The following is a 19,888-nucleotide window of genomic DNA, read 5'->3' on the forward strand; positions in this document are numbered from 1 at the left end:
TCAGATATAGTTGGTATCAGACAGTAAATTAGCATGCTTCCATACATGAGACCATCTGGGACATATTCAGATTTTTCCAGCCCATGGCTGGTTCTCACCAAAGCAAGTTCTGCTCTGCTGTCAAGGTACAGAAGTGTTGTCTATAACAGCATGTCTTCTGGCAGCCATGGGAAGATTAAGCTAACAAGCAGCATGGGGTGGGGAATGGTTATTGTCTTGTTTATTGGAAACTTCCTGTTCATTTAATCAAAATACTATAACACAAGTCTACCCAGTTCTCCTGTGGGAGCTCCACATTTCAAAGCAATTGAAGTAGATAATGACTTCAAAATACATACATGTATATATATGCAACTGCATTCTTTCATTTCTGTTGTAATCTGATTCATAACAGACACGTCCACTCTAGAGTTTCATTCTGGCATGAAAACAATAGCCTCTAACATCATCTCATCTTCTTATTTCTCTTCAGTGATGAGGTGCAGAGCAGAGAAACGGGAGAACAAGAAAGAAAGAAAGAGGTGGTAACTCACTTCTCTGCCTAGTTTGGAAAACAATATCTGACTTTAAAATGAATGATATAAAATGTTCATCTTCCCTTCAGAAAATACAAGTGTTGCTAAGTGCTGCTGTAGTGCTATATTGATGATAATGAAATTCATGCAATTTTTTTTTCACTGCTATAGCTTTTCATCTCCTGATACTACACCCTACACAGCCCTAACAGTGGCATAGGCTGTATCTGTTTAAATATAAGATGCAGACTCACTTAGAGAAATAAATGTTATGCTGTTTTCTTTTTCTGGAGGGATTGTCATGGTTTTGTAACTTTGCTATTGGTATTCCACATCATAACATCATGGACAAAAGAGAAGAAGAACTACGTATCCCAGAGGAACTCATGGTCAGAGAAGGAAGATACATCACAGAAGATACGTCATCTGGCTGCGCGCGGTCTTTTTCACTTTCACTTGCTGCCAGAGAGAGGAGTGGGTGTGCTTCCAAGCCGTGCGCCTTCATCAGGTAGGGCTTTCGGTTTCAGAAACTCTCTCACTCTCTTTCTCTCTCTCTCTCTCTCTCTCTCACTCTTTCGCTCTCTCTCATTTCATTTGATTTATTATCCTTACTCCCAATTAGATTGTATTATATCATGTCATCTTGCATTCCAACATCGTAGTTAGTAAAATAAGTTCTTCTTAGATGGTTGCCGCTGCTCCGTTTTGACAAATTATAATATACAGGATAACTAACTAACCCAATGACCCCTACCCTGCTTGTTTAACATCTACGCAACTACTCAAAGCTTTTACCCAATGGTTTCATGACTATGAAAGTAAAAGAACATGGTGAAGGAGGAGAGTTAGTTATAACAACCATACAGAGTAAGACATATAGGACATGGATTTAAATGAAAGTGGGGGCAGTAGCCTGTGGCATTTCCCTATTATCTATACTTCTTTCATTCTTGCAAGCTTGTTAGACTAATTCTTTTTATTAAGAATAAGTGGTGCTTCAAGATGTTGTGGTATTTATAAAGCAGAGGCACAAGCATAAAGGCAGCCATTGAAACCCGTGCATCTCACTTTTCTGCTTAACATCTATAACTACCTGTATTTTGAAGAAAGCACTGGAATTTAAATTATTGGAAAAAGAAATTTCTTCAAGTTGCAAAAACCTCCAAATGTAAGTTGTTTTATTTTCTATATAACCTAGATCGATGAAGGAAAAGAATTAAGTTCCCTTCAGTTATTTGATTTTGTTCATCTCCCCCTTTCTTAAGCTAAACTGGTTTTTGGTGTTTTTTGTTTGTTTGTTTGTTTCCTCTATTCTTCATACTCATCGCTGGATTCTGGGTCTTAGTGTAACAGTTCTACCCATTAGATAATATTAGATATTAGATACCCATAGCTCAAATTAGATATCTAAGATTTTGACTTATAAACAATAAACCCTCACACTGACATTGTCAAGATGATGATTCTTAAAAAACAAACAAACAAAAAAAAAACACTAAAGTGCTATATCACCATCAGTTCTTCAATAAAGGGTTTTTTATTTGGCAACTTAAATGAAGAAACCTAAATTCCTCAAGTGATAAGCTCAAATTTGGAATAAGTCACCTACAAAAAGAGTTTTATATGCCTTTTTCATCATCTTGTATGTCATAAGGGTTGATTAGCATGGTCAGATTCAACCAAAAATTCTCTCAGTCTTTTACAATAGCACATAAATAATTGTCTCAAAATTATACTGCTCCACACATACTGGGTATTCTTATCATAGATGTAGCACAACTCTACATGCTTTAGCATATAACACAGTATAGTTGAACATCTTGCTTGCTTAATTTTATATTTTAGAGCAAGGATGAGATATGATTATTCAAAATTATTCTATACCAAAGAAATTGCTGTTTAGTTGTCATCATTTTCAGGCTGGACTGAATTATTTTTCATTTCCATGGATTAGAGGACTGGAGGTACACAGTGTTCTCATCTAATTCATCACTGTGCATAACACAGGTCATATGACATTTCTGCTCTGATTGCATTTGAATCAGAGCACCTCACTTAGAAAAAGCATCTGAACTTGAATTAAAAATTACCGATGATGGCCCATCAACCAAAGCACTTAGTTAGCTTTCCAGTTAAATGACCTCATTTTAATTTTATTTTGCTTTTAGAAACATCTAATATCAGATTTGAACATACCCATCATCTGCTTTCAGCTTCCAATTTTATTACATTTCATCTGTTAGACTGAAGGTAAAACTATGAAAGTTTTCCACTCCCAGGCAACTGCCTCACTCCAATTTATAGGAGGGAGAGGAGGTCTTTGAAATATGTACGCTCGGCGTGAGATTAAGAAACAACAGTTCAAATGTTGGTCCAACCAGTTTATTACAAATGCTAATAACGGAGACGAAGAAAGGGGAGGACGGACACTATTACAGATTAGGGTGATGGGGAAAGGAAGGCGAGCGATAGAAAAGATAGGAAGAAGTAAGAATTGTGTAAAGCGGGGATAGTCACCACCAGGATCCGGCAGAAGTCCCGTTGCATGACGTCTGACAATCCGAGGCTGAAGGGCAGGAGCAGCGAGGCCGGTCTTGGGCAGTGAGAGGGTGCAGGTACCGGGTGGGTCCAGGAAGAAGCCACAGAGTAAATCCGGGAGGAAGCAGCAGGTCTCAGGTAGCAGGCCCAGGGAAGTCCATCAGCATGCAGTCCGTAGTGAGGGATCTGATAGCAGAAACCTTGCGTCCATCGTGGTGAGTGATCTGATGGCAGACACCTATCCTCATGGTTGTTGAACCCTCTTTTATCCTCCTTTTTTCCTGCCTACGTGACATCCCTGGGTGCTTGAGCAAGAGCCACGTGCGTACCTCCTGAGATGGCCATCTTCCTCGAGATAAGTCCACACAAAAGACCATTTCCCGGCCATTATCAGCAGCTTATCCCTCTCTCATTGCCCCTGGCCTTGTCCATCTGTGCTCATTAGAGGATTTCACAACCCTTTACCCAGGACCTCTCCATCAGTGTCCTCCAGACAGAAGGTTTCTCTACCTTTGCCCAGGACTTGCCTGGACTTGTTCCTCAGCAAACAAACAGTGATATAAAAGAATAATCTCTTACAGCAGCATGTACAGCATGTGCAGCCTAAGAATAACTTAACGAAACCCAAGGGTATTTTTGTTGTTGTTGTTGTTGTTGTTTGTTTTTATTTGTTTTTGTAAAGGATGCAAAATGTAATCATTTTGACCAAAAACTGTTTGCATTTTAGTTGAGCTGATTTCCATGCCTCTAACGATACTTTTTTCACTGTTTAAATAAAAAGATACCACAGAAAGTCATTAGCACAAAAGCTTTCCAAAGTACAGGATTTAAAATGAAATAATAATAATCATAAACGACATGCTTCTTACAGGTTTTTCATCATGCAATAAAAATAGTTTCCTGTAAATTCAGTATCAGACTATTAATACAGTAATTTTTGAATAACATTTTCACTGAAATATTTTTGAAACTATACTGAAATGTCTAGGCTAGTATTTTAAACAAGTTTGATTGCAATCAATATGATATATATATAATATGTATTTTTAATTGCAAGTCCATAAAAATAATTTATAATCTTTCACGCAAAATTATAAAACTATTAGAAATAAGAATGTATCTTTTAAACGCTTTTATCATTGCCTGATTCACACTAAGTAAACAGTTTCTATATTGCAGCTCAATATTCATCATTTAGAATTACCTGTGAAAAGGAGTGCTTATGGAGTAAAGCTTTCTCCTCAGTACAGAAAGGATTTTACAAAACATTGAACTGAGAAGCAGTTGAAAAAGCACACTACACATTTTAGCTCAGGGCCTATGAAAGGTGAGACAGAAACTGAACAATAGGAATGAGATATCTCAAAGGCATCTTGATACAACCCTGATATTTTATTGGACCTCTCCCTTCTCTGAAAAATCCATGTAGTGATACTAACTAGAATGATCAGTTCACTCTGTAGGGGTGGCTGTCCCTAGAAATATCTCTATCCAGAGGACCAAAATAGATACTACCTAAAGTTGCAAGTAATAATATTCAATCAAGAACTGCCCAAACCCCTGTTTAAGGTGTATAAAGAATATATCTCTCCGGAACTCTCTACATTACAGATAAGTTATGGCTGAGGAACCTTAGTTCCTAGTGTTTATCAAGGTACAGATATTTGAGTGGTAATCCTGATAACTATGTCTCAAATTCCTTCTGTAAATTTTCATCCTTATCATGAAAATATGTTATCAGTGCCAACAAACTGTGTATAGGCCTAGAGAAACACATCTTCCTCAACTCTTGTCTGATTCAGCTTAGAGAAAGTTTTCAGGGACCTACTCTGATTTTCCTTTGCTTTTCAGGCTACTGTTTCTGAGGTAAATATGCTCACTTGAGGTACTCTGCAGCACCATTATGTGATGTAGTAGTTCTGTGAATAACAAAACTGACCACAGAAATCCTTGTGAATATGGAGACATTCAAGATCAAATCCAGTTTTGAAATATTAAAGCCAGCTTGACAGATCTTATGTAGTGATGTTTGACTGAAATCTTTCGGTAGCAAGAAGTGAGAGCTTCAGGAATCAAAAGAGTTATTGAATCTGTTTATTATCGGTTTGTTTTCTGGCATGAAAAAAAGAAAAAAGTAGACTAAAGAATTTGGAATGGCTTTATACATTTTCTCCCCTGGAAATAAAACTTGAGAGCATAGTCTGCACTTCACCAGCAATTGAATAATAACAAGAAGTAAATTGCTGCAGGAATTAAGATTTTAAGCAATGAAAACATTGCTTTTGCTCAAAGGTTTTCAAAAAGAGAAAGTAGAAATTAATCCATCACCTATAATGGAGCAGAAATGAAAGCATTCAAATGAAAAACTAAATTTTTTAGTGCTGATTTATATTTTAATTACATAATGCTTATTTACAGTTATAATTATCCATGTGCTTCTAAGGAGAATAACAGTGTAAAAGAAATGAATTACTTATATTCTTACAGAAAAGCTAGGAACTATGCATTTAAACAGAAATTCTTTGATTATGAAGTGAATTAAAAAAAAAAAGCATTGATTTATCAACATGTATGTACTCCCTGAACTCTATAAGACAGAACCACTAAAAAAACCTAGAACCTTGAGGGTAAAAAGAGCTGTGCCTGGGAACACATAGGTGAAAAATCAGCCTCAAGAAGCTATAACCTTCAGAATTGTTTTTCTCTTTTAAAGTTTACCTACATATATGAAGGCATCGGAGCTATCTTTTTGCTTATTTTTGTTTTTATTTTGAAAAAATGGCATGTTTCCAGACTCCTCCTATTATAATCTTATCTTGTCCTATATTGCCATTTAGAAAAAGTTCTGGTTACATAAGCACAAGATTTAACAAATTTTCTTCTCACTTGGCTTGCTTCTTTTCTTCTTCCCACAGAATTCAGCAGTGACTTTTCCAGTCTACTTTTATTTTTTTCTCTTCTGTCCTCTTCCTTCTCCCTCCCTCTCCTTCTTTGGAAGATGTGATGAAGATGTCTCTATTTTCAAGGAAAGATTCTTTATAAATACTACTGCGACAAATCCATTACACAGCACAGAAGCAAACAGCGTGATGTCAAACTCTCACTGATAACTGAAGGTCCAAACCAGCACTGTTCCAAAAGATCAATGGGATACACTTCTAAACTAAGAGAGTTTTAACTGGCTCTGTACAGCACAAAAGAAAAATAAGAGATCAAATGGTAGGTTATAACACAAAAGTAAAGGTGTGTTTGTTTCTACCCTCCTAGCCCTGTTTAAATGCAGCTTAGGAAAATACATTAAGAGATGAGAAAACACAAGCAGCTGAGATCTGCGTTCTTCAGATAAGCCTTACTCTGATGCACAACAAACTTCAAACAGCATAGGTAATTAACCTTAAGAAAAAAATATATATATATCAAGGGAGAAGGTAGATACTCTCCCATTTGAACTCTTTCTAACAATTCTTTAGAAATTGAATTTTTCTTTATTGAATACATATATTTATTTAAAATTGGTAGTATTACTGACTTAGTAAGAGGCAAACTGGGGAATTAAAGGCTGATATTATATTGGGGAGAAAGTATCCTCAAGATTAAAATCTTAATGCTCTGGTCAAGACATACACACATCTCATAACCAATACAGTTCATTTGAGAAAATGTTATTTATTTTTAAGAAGCAAAAGTTCAGATTTAGGTATGGACTAGATATTACTGCAGAAGAGCTTTCAGATATCAATCTTATTTTTCTCACATCATTGGCATACAATAATTTATTGACTGGATTGTACTAGGCAAAATTTCTTGCATCTTTCTCAGTACTACGTTTCTCAAATATCTCCTGCTGACTTTAAAATGAGATATGTATTTAAATCTCCCATATCCATTACTGGAAGAAAACTTTGATGCCTTAAATATCTGAAAATCTTAACATCTGCTGTTTACTTGTACGAGTCTTGCATTAGGGAAGAAAGAAGTTTCACTTCAGAAATCAGTCAAGCTCTAGCAGTTTTGGCAGTGTTTTTGGTATAAAGAAATTGTGAGTTTTGAAGTAAAATAGAGCTGTGACTCTACTTACGGCATATTTCTGGGTTGTACATTTATTTTCTCCCGTTACAGGTTAATCAGATTTGTTTTCCCCACTAAAATTACAATGGAAAAGATAATGTAGTTTCATCTGCACTAAGTTTTAAGAAATAATATATTCTGTGATAAAAATGCTTGCACCAAAAAATGACTTGAAATGTTTCTGTATTCCATGCTTCATGTTTAAATACCTTAAAAGGTGCCAGAGAAGAAAACTGGCACTCAAACAAGGAAAATGGGATTGTAACTACCCTGTAACTTGCAGAGTGTATATTAATCATCCCAAGAGACAAATTTATCAGCAGAAACATTTATGGTTACAAAACAAGTAGCACAGGAAGAAAAGAATATAGCATATCAAAAGAGCATCACTGAAAGATTCATGACTAAAAATAATGAGCTTATATTCTAATTTAATATTTTTAAAACCCTCATGTTTTCATGTAATAATAAAGAGAAAATTAGTTGTTTAAAATTATTATTCCTCTTTGTCCTTCTAGTCAGACCCAGGAAAAAATATATATCACAAAACAGTGCAATAACAAGCTTGTATAAAAGGTGTGGGTTCCTTGCAACAAAACCAGGAACATTTCCGGGAAGACTTTAGATCCCAGAGTCATGCAACCATGTACATGTTCAGAGAAGCTAAGGATGTACAGCTGGAACGTCTCTCTTAAGCAAGGTGTGTCATATTTGGTTGGTTCTGAAAAAGAGCTTTCTTTCTATGCAGTCTTATAACAGCTTTCTTACTACCCATCAGAAAGCTTAATTTGGATTGTAAGAAACATCAGAGAATAATTTTCCTGCTTAATTTCTAACAGTGAAAGAGCTTTTTTTCCTCTTTGTTATCACAGATCAGCTTCAGCTGGAATCTTAAATACACAAATCAAGAAGCTGTCACTTCTAAACACATTTGTAAATACAATTTTAATGTCTCACAACACTTCAGTATATAAACTGCTAGAAACTTTATTTCTTGGACTTTAGTGACCATCAGCAGAAGTACAGGCTTTGAGGAGCTTGTAATGGATCTTCACTGTCCCCTGCTGCTACATCTGGCCTTCAAAAGGGTGAGATAAATGACACTTTCTCTGTAAACAAGGAGTGGTTTACTACAGGCTCAGTATCACTTACTTAACTGGTCTAGCAAAATAGCCATCATCAAAACAAATCAAGTTAAAGCCAGTGTTGTAGAATTACTTAGAAAGAGTTCCTGCTACAAAGCTCCTATTGCGTACGTGGTGAGAAGCCTGAACCTGAGCACCAGTAGGCCACGCTTTCTCATAACTAATTATACCAGACCAGTTTACAGGCTTGCCCCAAAGACACTGACAGAAAAGCACACCTGGATCTGGGAGCAAGAATCAGCTTACACAGCAATCTGCAAAATGCTTTCCCAGTTGGCATTTCTGAGACATATATGGGACCTCACTGCCACCATTGCACTGTCAGGACCAGACCTAAGACCACCTGCAGAGAAGGATTCCTTCCTGATCTAATTTAACCCATCCCAACTTACATGACTGCAGAAGCGCAATGGGAGAGCTGAAATGTAGGTTCCTCATCCTATTGCAGCAGGGTGAGCACAGTGGTAGTAGGCAGACATGGTTCATCCCCCAAGAGCTGGCAGAGTTGCTTACAAAGGAGAGTATCCAAATGCAAAAAGTAGAATATCTGTTTTGATGATAAATGCAATCAGAAAAATTTAAAGGAGCTTTCTATATATCAATGACAATAATAATAAACACCTGTCTCAGTTCAAATATTTTGATCACCAGAGAAGATGTTATTAATGTGAAAATATAAGTTTAGAGATTTGTTAATACTAAATCAGGTAGGAATAATAACAGACAATAAAATGTATTTCTGTTTAGTGAATGCAGTAGAGATCTAAAATATAGAAGTTTTTTTAAAAAATCAAATCAGAGTGATTTATCACCTTGTCAACGAAGTTTAAATTTGCATGCATGTCAAATGCTTTTAGGACTATTTATGGACACTGAAAACTGTAATGATTGTCCCTAGACACAAACAGCTAGAGTTAGTTCACAAATTAACTATTCAGTTATCCTTATTATTGGATCAGACAACAGAACTGGTGAACTGAAAAAAAAAAAATCAGAAATAACAGATGAATCAGTAACATGAGAGCTGTCTCAAGTAATAAAGATGAAAAGAAGAGAAATTTTATGAAATAGTAGAAGGAAATATCTAACCTGATATGTATCACAGTATTGGAGGGGTTGGAAGGGAATTCTAGAGATCACTGAGTCCAGCTCCCCTGCAAGAGTAGCTTTCCTGCAGTAGGTATTTAGAAAGAAATTCAGAAATAATGTAATTCAAATATATTTTCTTGATTTTAGCAGCAATAAAGGAGTACACTGTCTTGATCCAATTTATAGGAGGGAGAGGAGGTTCTTTTAATATATGTATACCTGTGTTGCCTTTCGCAGGCAACCGTGATATTCGTTGCTTTGGGGAGCCTGAGGCTTGGCCATATACCGAGGTGACACCAATATGATGAGCGGTAAAATGGCCTTTATTCACTACTAAACACAGCTTATATACATTTTTACCTACAAAACCGTGCTGTCATGTCCCACTCTGATTGGTTCACACCAGATAACATTGTGCCTTATTTGGCCGTTTCCACATTCTTTTCTCATCCTTCTTCTTCTCCTGTTTTCTCTGCATCAAGGTCAGCACGATAGCACTGTCTCTATGCTTAGGGAGAGGCCTGTCCCGTATATCCTGTGCCCCCGCAAGACGCCTACTACAACAACCTGACAGAGAGATTAAGAAACAATGGTTCAAATGTTAGCCGGGCCAGTTTATTACAAAGTCCTAGTCACTAAAGGAGATGGGGAAGGGAAGGCAGGCGATAGAAAAGATAGAAAATAGAAGCCAGGAGTCTTTGTAGGAAGAGAGAGAAAGAGTCACCACCACAGATTCCAGCATTGCTAGTAGTTCAGATGTTGATCTTCAGTAGTGATGGGTAGGGTTGTTGTTCGGTTGATGACAACGACAGTACAAACTTATTTATAAATCCAAAGTGGTCGAGTCAGTTCTCTTTGGAGTGACAGCTTTCTCAGAAGAAACTTCTTTGTTCCCACTTTCCGGGCCTTCCCAGCAAATAAGAGGGAACAGGGAGGTGCTCATCTGCATTCTGTTTTTCACAGGATATGATGGTATCACTCCCCAGTTCTCTCATACCACGCTGTAGTTTTTGGTCATGAGCCAGATCTTCTGCCAGTAAACAGTCCTGAGCACTCTCTTCTGGAGGCAAACAGCTTCAAAGAAATGCTTTCAAATATAAAATTGTCCACAAAGTGGTGCTGATTACCACTCAGCAACAGCCATCTCTTACCTCCTAGATAAGTCAGTCTTATTGCAAGAAATGCCCCAGAAAGCAAGTTTTGAGACAAAAACAAAGAAGGGTTCAGACATACATTAAGCAAAATGAGTTTTCTAAATTGCAGATTACAGTACTGTTATTGGAATCATCTTTTATTTAAATCCTAATTAGTTAATATGCAACTATCCCAGACATATATTTCAGACCCACTGAAAAGAAATGGCTAATTTTCTTGCCCATTCAAACTCTAAAGAAGTAAAAGAGCAGTCATAACCCTTAACATCTGATATGATAGCCAACTACCCTCTAGATGTGGACAACTACACCTGTATCGTGAAATTTCATCCTCAAGAACTTTATCCTAGTAACTTTCAGTAGTACTGAAGTCCCTGCCTTTCCCACCACACAGCTGTAACATAAGCCTTGCCTGTCTGTCAGTTTTGGAGTTGTGACAGTTGTACCTAAAGTAGAAAATAACACAGCAATAATAAAATGTAACTCAGGGTTGATTAGCCTCAGACATAAGGGCTTACATTCAATAGTTAAAAAAAAAAAAGAAAAAAAAAAGAAAAAAACATAAGCCAACTATAACTTAATGACCCTTAATTTCATTAATAAAGAAAATTCCATCATACTTGCATATACATCTACAAGTCTAGGTTGTACAAGAAATCCAAAGCTCAGATTTCCTTCTTAAGTGTTCTGACTTTACTAAGAATAGTTTCCTCATCAATACTTTAGTAATTATCTCTGCTTACGTGCAACAAACACACCCTCTTCATAAGTTGCACACACAACTCTGCCTTTTCACAATTTAAAAGAATTTAAGGGGGAAAACATTACTTGACTTCGAGCAAAGGAAGGTTATGGTATTGCCTCCTACCTGCATATGAACACGCACATAAAGTTATTAATCTATATATAGTTCAGAAAATGATGTAGGAACAAGTAGCTTACCCCTTCCAAAAGGCAAGGAAGCCTCTGGAAGGGGCAATCACCAGATTGAAGTCCTGCTAATCATTAAATGAGAGTGAGGAGGCCCACCCCTTCTGGTTGCCCAGGTGTATTGCAACCCCACCTGTGAGCTGTGGGTTAGCCATGCCTTCACACGTAGAACTCAATGACTAGTTCAGGCCATGACTGATATATCCCCATACACTTGATGAACATAATGTTAATGTAAGATGCTCAATTAAAGTGCAGTGAAATTAATGGAAAACCTGAAGTTCTCCTAGATGTTATGGGCTATCAAAACATAGACATTTCAACTCCTTTTCAAAACTTTCACCTGCAATAAGTGAGACTCAGACAACAAAACGCAGACACAAGAATTCCTAGCAGATACCCTTGTAGCTGAGAGTTGAGGCAGCAATAGTGAAACCAGTGCTACTGTAATTGCTTACAGACCATGTCAGTGCATCTAGTACTAATCATGCTGAGATTACGTGATGCCAGATAATTGCTAAATCATTAAATACATTTATTCCCATCTCAGGAAACCTCTCACTTGTGTGGAGGCTGTTCCTTTCTTCACCTCTGCAGAAAGTTGAGCACTACAGCTGATACTTACCACTTCTTTTAAACAGCGTAGTAAATAGAAATGCAGTCAGCAGTCAGACTCTCAACTCTGAATTTTCTGGACTTATGCATCCAACTTTGCTAGTCACAATTATCATTTTCATGAAAAGCAGCTTGTTAAAGCTGATATCATCTGATACAGCTGTGTGAGGAGTAACACTGAAATGCCTCAGATAATTTGTCTCTTTTGAACTTCCTAGCTCCCCAAAGGCCAACACTATGCACTTTCTGTATCTGAAGCTCATCAGTCTTAATAAAGATACAATCAGAATCTTAACAGAAATAAAATCTTGACAGAAAGTAATCTATGAAAATATCAGCATTAGGCTATCCTTAATATAACTGTCTTCTTTCTGAGAGTACTTCTTGAAGTCCCCTTTCAAAGTGGAGAAAAAAAACTTTAAGACATACATCACACACGTACTTTAAAACTAATATCCTTTTCCAAGCACTTTTAATGCAAAAAGACAAGCTCCACTAGTTAAGGGATAGGAGAAGAAAATATTGGTGCATCTCTTTAAGTACTGTGATACTGTAAGAAAATATTCAAGAGAAAAAAAGACATATTCACCTAGAATAAAACTTTTATATCTCTATCTGAATATTTTTTGTTGTTGTTGTTCAAGAATGTTATTAAAACTTAGGAGTTTATTTTACTACTTGCCAGAAATAATTCTGATTTCTTCAGAAATAGAGAAATACTCCAAAAATGAAAACATTAATTAAGCAATGTAAATTCTCATCAGTGTTATAGCAATTTTCAGACATAAGGAGTCAGACTGACAGAGTTACTTAAAGAAAACCAAGCTTCACCTTCATTCAAAATCCCCATTCTCTTCCCCAGGAAAATGTATAATTGGAACAACCTTGAAAATACATGAAGAACCACGATCAGAATGAATATTGTCAGTTACGTCAAAAGTTGTAATGATGCAACTCGTATGGAGCAGAGGAGTAGTCATGTTGTTTGTGGAGCCTTAGCTGGCCAGAGGCTGATCAGGAACCATGGGCTAAAAGGAAGCAACTTAGGTGCAGTGTGCTAACACCAGTTAGCATTTCAAAAGACATTTAGGAAACAAGGGGTCATGGCCAAGAAATTACTATAGGCCTAAAATAAACATTCACATACAGCTTTCATGTGATTTCTAATTATTTAAATCAGGAAATCTATGGTCACTCTAAAGCTGTAGAAAGTTAATTGCATTAACTATTCTATATAATACTGCATACCCTCTTTCAAGTGTGTTTTCCATGTTTTTCTTAAGAAGAGGGTAATAACATAAAAACAATTTGTAGATAGCATACATATTGCTGCATTCATCATAATGATCACTATGTAGAATAGGTTTCTATACACAGTTTCTTTGTTAGTTTTGCTTTCTACTGGCACTGAGTTAAATTATCAAGGCACAGCCAGCTCAGAAAGAAGTGATTTCCATTTGCACAATGTCCTGTGTTTGGACTATATCTTCACACTGGAGGACAACATACCTCATACCCCATACCTGAATATTGGAGCAGCAGTAAATACAAACCCAGCTGTGCTATCATGGCCGTGTTGTTGCTATGATCTCACACTACAAAATAACTTTTAGTGAGCTTACAGATTATAGTGTTGGAAGGACGGAAGGACGAAAGGAAGGAAGGAAGGAACCTCAAAGCTTCCTTTTCATTACTTCAGAGCCTATACCAAGTATTTAGTAAGCAACATCAAATTACTGAAGTGTTCTAAATACTTTCAAGATGTAATTTGATTTATTTACATTCACAAAAAGGGATAGCATATTAAATGGACATGCTTAGCTCTATTTGCAATTGTGAACATCTATTGCCTAATAATTGCCAGAATTAAGTAGACTCATAATCAGAATATAATTTTAAAATTAAATATTTAGATTTTCCTCCTTCTCCCTAGGAGATATTATTGGGAATAAATGAAATAAATAGCACAGTGCTTTCTCTAGTCCTAGGAGAAAAAAGTTATTTTATTTGAATCGATTAATAATACATATTTCATGTGTGTAAAAATGTTAACAACATTTTCTGAAGCTCACAACTTCCTGAAGGTTATCTGTTATGTCTCTAAAAGAAATTTGAAAGATTTCATCGTCTTATGACAAACAGCACCCTCATCCATGAAAAATTTTAGGAACTAGCATGGAACTAAAATGTGCATTCCTTCCTACTTCCTAAATTCACCATAACTGTATGTATTTTTATAATCAAGCCACTTTTCCCTTCTTAAGTTGAAAATGATTCCTGATAAAATTTATAGCAGAGCTATACAGACTCCCTTTATAATATGCATAAGTGATGAAGCTCCTGTGACACAGTAGAACAAGGGTGACCCTTGGTGAAATTTAAAAGGCACCAGGAGCCACTACTGACGGGAAATGAATTTTTTGTAACATGGAGTTGTTGGCCCAGTTGGGAGACTGTGTACATCATTATCTAAAGCAACATAGTGTCCAAGGCAAGCACAAAATATATCAGTGTCAACATTTGTTGGGTAGCACTATGTTCCATGAACATACGCAACAGGTTTGCCACTTTTCACCAAATTCACCAGCCAAAGGAATAGTTGTATTAATAAAACACAGATTTTAGAAAAGCAGCAAAAAACTTTTCTAGTACATGGAAACAAATAAACAAATGTTATTTCAGCTTGTAGTTAAAATTTTCAAGAAAAAATCCATGCAAACAACTTCTAACTAGTTACTGAAGTTGTATGTGTTCTTAATCATCAATACAATGTTCATTAATGTGTTACTTTTCACAAAATTGATTTTAATGAATTAATATTTCAGGATACTGCAGTTCAAGCCAAAGCAGTCCCCCGGCTCTCCTCAGACACTTCTCTATCTTTTGCTGATATTATATTTCCTATTTGGATGTGTAAGTAAAATATTTGTTTCAACTGAACATTGTCTGGGTGCAGGAGATGAAAGACCATGATGAAGCAGGCTCCTGTCAGGAACTGCAGCCCACTGAGGAAAGCCCAATACAGACCAATCTCTCTGACTTTATCTCAACCCATGAGTGTTTCTGCCTGATTTTCCCACCCTTACCTCTTAAGGAGTAGGAGTGAGAGAGAAGCTGGGTAGGAGTCTAGCAGCCACAGCTAACCCATCAAAAGTGCATATTCTATAAATCACTGCAAATGAAAGCACCTCTTAGGATCTAGAAAATCTAGAAAATCACAATTACTTGAAGCAACGTGAAACAGCAGAGAGAGTTAGATATAATTATCATGATGAGGCTTTCACTATTTAATCTAGTAAAGTAAGTAATCTATTGTAGTTTCTGACTGCTTTCCTCAACATCAAAAAGTATAAGGCAGTTTCTAAAAAAATGCCAAGAGGAAGAATTAAATATCTTTATTTCTGTCTTCTGAATGGCAAAAACTGTATTGTTCCTAATAAATATTAAATAAAGGAGAAAATTCACTTGATCTAGAAATTGGGTTCTATTTTGAGGCTTCCCTTATCCCCTTGTCCTCAACAACCAAACAAGATATTTCTCTCTCTCGCTCCCTCATGGGCACATTTAGATAATTTACTAGCAAAAATTCTGGACATAAAACTCTAGATGCACAGCCTATATTAGCTTTCAAAACTGCATCTATAACCAACCATATTACCTAGATGCATTTTCCACCTATCTCTGTAAAAAAAATCACATTTTATTTAGCCTCCACAGGTGGGACAGAGACTGAAATACATGCAGATTAAGTTGCCTACATGGCTTATTTTGAAACTGTAGTCATGGCAGAAAATTGTTTTAAAATTTTTACTGAATGTTTTTCAGAAAATAACAAAACAATATCCCCAGAGAACAACTCTTCTTTTTCTCCAGCCTCATCTGTTTTTAACCAACTGATCTACGAGACACCTACTAAAGTACCAAAGTTTGTTTCTGCTTTCTTCCCTGATGATAAAATTGAACAATCAAAACAATAACAAAAAACTCTTCAAATTTCTGTGTTATTTAAAGCATCAATAAAAATGAAATTATCCTGTTAAAACAGAGTTTGGAACTAGGGGAGCTATGTCCCTCCCTCTGTAAGTGAAGATCAGGTTTGTGACTACCTGAGGAATCTGAGCATCCATAAGTCTGCGGGTCCCAGTGAGATGCATCCCTGAGTCCTGAGGGAATTGGCTGATGTAGTCACCAAGTCACTCTCAATGATATTTGAAAAGTCATAGAGGTCAGGGGAAGTCCCTGGTGACTTAGGGCAAGATCATACCTATTTTTAAGAAGGGTAGATCCAGGAAACTACCAACCTGTCAGCCTTGTCTCTGTGCTTAGTAAGATCACAGAACAGATTCTACTGGAAGCTATCTTATGGCACATGGAAGGGAAGGCAGTGACAAGGGATAACCAGCATGGCTTCAACAAAAGCCAGTCATGCCTAACAAACCTAATGGCCTTTTATGATGGTATAACTTCCACTGATTACATCTATCTGGATTTTAGTAAGACCTTTAACATGGTCCCCAACAAGTACCACTGAGATCAATGCTCTTTAATGTCTTCATCAATTACATCAACAGTGGATTTGAGTGCACCCACAGCAAATCTGCAAATGACACCAACTTGTGTGATGGCGTTGACATACCTGAGAGATGGGATGCCACCCAGAAAGTCCAAGACAGGCACAAATGGGAAACCTCATGAGGTTCAACAAAGCCAAGCGTAAGGTTTTGTACCTGGGTCACAAAACCCCCACAACCAATACAAGCTGGGGCACAGCCCTGCCAAAAAGGACTTGGGGGTAGTTTTGTTAACCTCAATACAGGAGGGAAATAAAAATAAAAAGGAAATTTATTTTTTTAAGAATATTGCAGACATATTTAGTTTTCCTTGGGTGTGAAGGCAGTGCACAAAAATTGAAGTAATATGGGAGAATCCCTGCTTTGGGTGGTTCAATAACAGGCTGCATCTTCTCATATAAAGCAGCTCTAAGAAAAATTGAACAATAGTCAGTTGACTCATTAGTCAGGAGAATGTTAGGAAAATATATCCTTTTCCTTCCCATTAAAGTTTCCAGAGATAAAGTGTCTAAAATAGGATAAGGACAAACAAATAAATTTTTCCTATAGGACAAGATAATTTTCACATGAAAATTCCAAAGCTGAGCGAAGTTTTCATGAAATGCCTTCTTCATTATTTGTTCAACTAATTACAGCAATTGTAGTTTATTGACGTAAGGAATTCTCAATACAGAGATAGTAATTTGATTTTTGCCCTTCAGCTTGCAAGGCCCATTTGATTTGAAAAATGGAATCTGAATGTTTCCATACTTTAATAAATAAGTATGTAAAAAGTATTGTTGCTATTGCTAATAGTTCTGCTCTTTAAAAGTACTTTTTGATTCCAGCTATCTATGAAATATTTCAGGAGAAACTTATAAGAATAAGACACATCAGGCTTAGCGATCGATGTAATTATGCAGTATTGAATTCCACAGTTATATTTATATACTTGTCCATAAAAATGCAAGGCCAGTAGTTCCCTTCATCTAAAAGTACAGCTATAAGAATATACAATCTCTTTCTAATGAAATTCAGAATTGCAGTTAGCTCTAAGAAATAAGTAAATAAAGAACACACATACAACATTTACTCTGCAAAAGGTGCTGATAGTACCATCAAAAAAGTTCCAAATGAGGCAACATTCTGTTGACATTTTTAACGCAAGGCTGAGAAAGATTGTTGGCCTACTTGCCTAGCTTCATGGGACAGGTCCCAAGTGAAACACTGGTTCCACTGTTCTTTCCCTCATTGGGTAGACTTGGTGTTGTAAGAAACTGATCTACCAGATGATATAAAATAAAACAAGATTGCCAGGAAAAAAACATGTTTTAAAAGAAGATAATGTAAAAAATAGAGAGCTACTTGACTAGTACTTATGAATTCAGCAACAATCTGCTTGCTCTGTAAAGGAACAACAGAAACCTAGCTACAACAAGTAATCTAGAGACTATGTAGGGAACTAATGAGCGATATAATATGGCCTAAAAGTTTATCATAGACACCTGAGGTGGGTCATGTGACTGGGAGTCCAATACCTTACTAGAAAAAGTGCTCATGGAGGAAACCGGATTCCACATTTAGTTATTCCAAGTGATTAGTAATCAATATGAATATGTTAAGCAGCCACAAGAAGGCACAGACCACTTACCCTTAGGTAAGTGATGTGGCTCATAATCTAACAAGAAAATGTTTCGTTACACTATTTGTGGTAGTAAGCAGACTGGCATGTAAACAAAGAAATAACCCTGAGTGCAAAAGACCAAACTTTGCTGTATCCAAGAACCTGGAAATGAAAGATTAACCTGAAAAGCTAATGCATTCTACAATAAAGTCAGCACTGAAAAAAGTGGGATGTTGTAAAGCTCTAAATATGTCTGAATGTTCACACTTAGAACTGCCTTTGAGATTCATCAGTAATACAGATTTTTTTTAAGTTATTTCTTTTAAAGAGTATCTCTATGGAGCTGTTTTTAAGATAGGATTCATAACACTATGTTGCCTGTGACGGTAATATTGGTAATATGTAAATAACACAAATATTTCCAGAATCTCTGCTTAACTCTTTTGTCATCTCTTAAGGAATATGATGATAAAAGTAAAAGAAAATAAATCCCCCAAATCTACAGGAACTAAGTGTTATGTTTTATTATCTCATACTAGTCCTCTCCTTCCAAAGAAAAGTAAGGCCATAGAAAGATACAATTCACTCTCATTTATCATTCTCACCCCCAAATATTTTACCAATGTAGAGTAAGAATTTTTCTGTTATGATTTAGAGCACCTGATCTCCAATTGCTCCCCAAAGGTAATTAGCCTTTAATTATCACCAGTTACATTTTCTCCCTGTAAACATCAGGCTTGTCCAATTAGCAAATTCATCTCCCACCTGCAGGCTGGAAGGAAACACTTCTGCACTTCATCTAAAGCATTAACCTTTAATTTACCAGTGTCTTAATTGTGCTCTCAACTGAACCCACAAAATGTAATTCTTACACGAACTCTTACATATGCAGATTCTGAGGTCAAATTGTCTGTTTCACTTGAAACTGATGCTAAGTGTTTCTTAAACACGGATGAACATGGGAAAAAAAATAAAACATTTTAGCAGTAATACATGCTGAAATGAAAATATCTATATATAAACTGTCCAGTCTCTTCAAGTTTTTCTCACTAGTTTAATAGTGACAAATGAGTTGAAAGAGATTTCTGAGCATTGTTGATATACCACTGAAAATATGAAGCATGAAATTCTCTCTCTTGAATCCTTCCGATGAGGTAATGCTCTCAAAGACAGGTAGTTTGATACTCATTAGAGAATATGTATATATCATTTGACCCTCCAGTAGCCAATTTTCAGCTATTACTGTGTTTGTTATAGAATTCATTTTATACCTTAATTTTTGCTTCTATTGCTATTTTTAGAAAAAAAAAAAAGTTAGTTATTAACTCAGTTGGTATACTGACATAAAGTTATTTTTTGCATGCATTTGATGCAAATATAATGTAAATTTTTGCAACCTGGGGCTTTAATTTTGCAAACAAACACGTTCTTATGCACGTGGTAAGTTCCAATGCCTTCAAAAGGACAAATGATGAGTGTAAGAAGATTGCTAAGGTACATAATTTTAGAAGGTATACACAGAATTATGAATTATTACATTCCAGGGCATTGTGGCCACGGAATGATATATGAACCACTTACATATAAAAAAATATATACTACACTTATCTCTAATATAGAAAGGTTTAGCTTAGGAGCTTGTTTGTTTTACATTTTAAGT

At 36.1% G+C, this 19,888-nt stretch overlaps 1 long non-coding RNA gene across 1 annotated transcript in view; it reads left to right on the forward strand.

The window, feature by feature from the left end:
• The first annotated feature begins 452 nt into the window (after nucleotides 1–452).
• LOC112532404 overlaps nucleotides 453–19,888 on the forward strand; it is a 35,370-nt gene continuing 15,934 nt past the window's right edge. The window contains exon 1 of the long non-coding RNA XR_003075112.3: nucleotides 453–1,023. This is a non-coding gene — a long non-coding RNA (uncharacterized LOC112532404). The remainder of the gene's footprint in view (nucleotides 1,024–19,888) is intronic.

Source organism: Gallus gallus, chromosome 4 (assembly GCF_016699485.2).
Source record: "Gallus gallus isolate bGalGal1 chromosome 4, bGalGal1.mat.broiler.GRCg7b, whole genome shotgun sequence".
In the NCBI taxonomy this organism is placed as follows: domain Eukaryota; kingdom Metazoa; phylum Chordata; class Aves; order Galliformes; family Phasianidae; genus Gallus; species Gallus gallus.